At 36.2% G+C, this 4,333-nt stretch overlaps 2 pseudogenes; both read right to left on the bottom strand.

Moving 5' to 3' along the window:
* Nucleotides 1-1,418: 1,418 nt before the first annotated feature.
* On the bottom strand, nucleotides 1,419-1,826 carry LOC139882399 (SKP1-like protein 1B; annotated as a pseudogene).
* A 515-nt stretch (nucleotides 1,827-2,341) lies between these two features.
* Nucleotides 2,342-3,420, bottom strand: LOC139882398 (uncharacterized; annotated as a pseudogene).
* Nucleotides 3,421-4,333: the final 913 nt, after the last annotated feature.

The raw sequence follows: 4,333 nt of genomic DNA, 5'->3' as shown, positions 1-4,333 counted from the left end.
GACGGAGCGAGTATAAAGATGTATTTTAAAACTGATGAATATCTTAAATTTTTTAAATTTTATTGCTAGCTGCTGAGTAAAACAAAATTTGCATAATTAAATCGATTACCTTGCTGCAAGTAAAATTATGTTCAAAATTGTATCCCCTCAACGGAACATGATGATACATACATAAGAAATTAAGTACACTTAATAATGCGTATGTTCATGGTGACTATGAATATCTCGCGTTAGTGATTTTCTCTTGAGCATGTATGTGGCGTCCATTCTCGATCCCACCTTAACGATTACATCGTTTCTAATCTCACGATCCCGACTTTTTCTCTCACTGCCCGACGCGCTGCTCGTAGTTGGTTCTGACGATTCCGGCCACCAATCGTCACAATCCCGATACCAATCAACTTGTCTCGACGTCGTGATCATGTACATACAGTTAGATTTTCCTAATTCTTCTCCGTTTTCGTTTAATTTGAAAATTAGGGTTAAGGTCGAGTTATAAAAATGTTCGAATTAAGTTCTTTCCTTCTACTATGTTATTCTAGGTTCACTAAAGAGTATTTCTATGCTGAAATTAAGATGATTTAACTGTAGGAAGGCGTCGAATTTTTACCTCAAGGAATCTGGCCACCGAGTTTCTCGTCGGCTGTGGCTCGGTTATGTTCGCACGAGGTTGACGATGCTCCTGGAAGGCTAACTCGGACGAGATTCGGTTAAGTGAGTGATGACCTGAGCTTAACTCGGTCATGACTCATTACAATTTCGTCGCCGAAATGGATTGTTTCGACCGGTTCCGGTTTCAACCTCACCTCCTCATTAAAATATATCGATTTCAATCGATTCCGGTAAGGTTCGAATTTTGACCGTATAATTAGAAGATTTAGGAAATTTAGATAGTTATAATCTTTCGGAGACTTGTTATGGAAGAATTTTGAATTGAAATTTATTGTAAACGGACTGTGAATATTATCTTGAACTGTATTATTGCTGATTTGAATGATGAATAAGAATTAAAAATGAAAATGATTTTGATATGAGGGAGGTTACGGAGGAATGATCATGTAAATGCAGAGGGAGTGAGGTTTGATTGCGCGAATTGAATGGGAGGGAGTAGTTGCTGTAATAATAGAGGGGAGGGTGGTGAAAATAATTCACATGGATCCCGCCTCAATTATTTAAAAAAATTATTTTAAATTAGTGGTAGGATTCACTCAATAATTCAACTCCGTTTCGTAATTTAATCTTTACTCGCAATATCGTAGAGAATTCTAGGTCGAAATATTACACGACTACTTACTTACGTTACAACAAACTAATCAATTTTTCGAAAAATTCAATTTATTTGGCTACGCACTGAATTAATTTATTCAATTAAATTTTGAAAATTTCCGTGTGTGTCGAAATGACTAGATTCAACTATCTCACTCAACTGGGGTAAAATTATTACGGAAAACGAACGGTTCAAGATCTGAAATTTGAATTTTATAATCGATAAAATAATTTTCGACAGTTAGGTCGGACACAGTCGTTACAATGTCAACAACCCTCGCAATAGTTAGATCTAGTAAGTTTTTTATGTTCAAGTAATCGGCAGCCGTGGCGAGAAAGAAAAGAGTGATATCGTCAACTTTCACGAACTCCATGTCCCAATTCTCGAGTTCAGCTGAGTTCTCGTCGTCGCTATCCACTTAAACGTGCTTCTTACAGTACTTTTAGATAGGATCTTGGAGTTCACGTTTGGAAGTTGTGGGTCGAACCATTATATTCTCGTCGACTTCGAAAGTCTTACCATCCGAGCTCTTGAGAATAGTTTTCCTGTCAGTTGACATATATGAGAATCGAGAGAGAGATGTCGGGATTGCCTATGAGCAGAAACTATTTTGAATTGAACTTTTTGTGATGAGAGACTTTCAAAGGGAGCGCTTATTTATAATCTAATCCACAGACCACAATCTTTCTTCCTGTTACTGAAAGGATTTGGGAAATTTTCCATCCAATCAAATTAGGAGATTTCCTTGCTGAGAAAGATACATATAGACTGAACTTCCTGCGTTAGATTTTGTTAGGAAGTTTGCGGCAGAATTTTTTATTTTTTTAATTACATTTTTTGCGACGGCTTTCCAATAGAACAATTAAAGTTAATATTCTCGAATGTCAATAACTTAACTCCACTGACTTGTTGCTAGAAAAGGAACAAGACTAAATACAGATCAATGTTTCAGAGATCGAACTATCCTGATGTTTGGGAAAATAAATAACATAATTGAAATTGTTTTACCAAAAAAATAGATAATAATAATATAACATGCACCTTTAAAGTCAGTAACATCCGAAGCGTTCAAGATTAACTTTTAATGATGCCATTCTCGTCCAAGTATTCGACAAATTCGTCGATGAGATAAGGCCAAGAGCCTTCCGCGTCATAATTGGATAGCTGAGGGTCTACCGTCCTCACAAACAGCAAGATTTGAGTCCATGTATCCGTAGCGATGGCTAATTTATGTCGAGCCTCTAAGAATTCGCACCAAAGATCGATAAATGGCCATCGATTCTCTGCAAAAAGTAACTGCCACATGCCGATTGCAGTCTCCAATCCCAATGACTTCTGACCCTTTTCTTTCGCCCACCTGAAGCAAAAGTTGTAAATCTCCCCAAACTTTTCCCCGTCCTCCTCGCGCATAAAATTTACTCGTTCCCGTAACTTCTCTTAAGAATCGATCCCGCCTAAATCTTCCAATCCGCCGATAAACTCGTCTTTGGAGAATTCGCACATGGTGGCAGCTTTCATGTGCCATGATAGTACTAACATAACAATATCTTGAGGATCCACTTGAATGTCGTTGCAAAGATTAGCGATTCCATCAGCCAATATCATATCACTGTATGGATCTTTATATTTCTTATAAAGATCCTCCATATAATCTCTAGGAGCTTTTTGAATCTCCTCATGATCTCTAGGATTTTTTTGAATCTTAGTACGACTATTGAATGCATCGATTGCCCCTTGAAGATTCCATTCACTATCCTTCAACGCCTGAACTGCTGTCTTTTGAACACTTATGCCGGTTGCCTTTCCTCAACTTATTAAACATGTTTGCGAAACGTAAACAGGAAGTTACACAGAGAGCTTTCTCGATTAGAATGAGAGAATACGATAGAGAATGTTCGGAGGTGATAACAATTGCGATCTTATTAATTTATAGACCCTTAGGTGATACCTATACCAGAAAGGATTTGGAAAGAAAAACAAAATCCTATTCGAATAGAGTTTTTATTTATGTGATTTCCAAAGATACATTGACTAAATTACTTTGAATCCGAATATTTTATTTTGTTTTTGAAATTTGAATCCGAATATTATGCACTTATTACTTCCTAATTTATATTTTGGTCACAGTTTATTATTTAGGAAGTTACAAGCATAATAGGATTTGATTGTTATAAACATTATGTTTTGGATGTTATTTGGCAAAATTTGTTGAGGTTGTTTGTTTCGTGAGGTCAGCATATCCGAATATTTTGAAAAGTTTGATCAATATCAAGGTTGAGTAGAAAGGAGAATCAGTTAAGAAAAAGAAAAATTCAATTAAAGTTAAACTTGCAAAGAAAAAAATGGACTATCAAGGGGCTGTTATGGGTAAAGCTGCAACTAAAATATTCCTTGAAGTGTTTAAGAATAAATACAATCAAACCGGACTGAAACTGGTAACCGAAGATAAAATCAAGATCAGTTCAAGGATTGTAGATGAGAAAAAGAGAATTGTTGCAGGAATGGACCAGATAGCACATCGAGAAGAGTTGAAGGACCTTGGGTATCACTGGACTAAACCTGAAGGATGTCGCTGATATTAAAGAAACTTTGAAAGCCGGAAATCCAATTGAGATTATACCGGCCAGAGTTCCAATTTGCGAAGGTCATGGCATAGCTAGAAATGATTGTGACAACATCAGGAACAACGACATTATGTTTAATTGCTTCCCAAATCAGCCGATCGAAAAGCCTCAATTTGCCTAGCGTTCCAGGTTACTGTTCTATTGCCCATAATTTCTCTTTCTTCCGAATAATTAGGGTTTAGTTATCTTTCGCTATAATTGATGAATTTTGATGATTCAAAAGGCCATTTTAGATCGATTTGATGCTCTGAGTCTAATTATGAAGTCAATTTTAGTAATTATATAGTAATAAATAAAATGTTTGTTCGATCAGTTTGGTTACAAGGTTTTGCTGTCAAAAATTGAGGATTTTGTATGCTGACTATTTTTCTTGTTCCTTTCGATCCAGTCAAGCTACATTATGCTTGTAGAAGTTGTCGTGGAGATTTTTGCAACTTCCTAG

Source organism: Rutidosis leptorrhynchoides, unplaced genomic scaffold, assembly GCF_046630445.1.
Source record: "Rutidosis leptorrhynchoides isolate AG116_Rl617_1_P2 unplaced genomic scaffold, CSIRO_AGI_Rlap_v1 contig265, whole genome shotgun sequence".
NCBI lineage: Eukaryota > Viridiplantae > Streptophyta > Magnoliopsida > Asterales > Asteraceae > Rutidosis > Rutidosis leptorrhynchoides.
The sequence above is the reverse complement of the archived record's forward strand: the minus strand, read 5'-3'. Positions and strand labels throughout refer to the sequence as shown.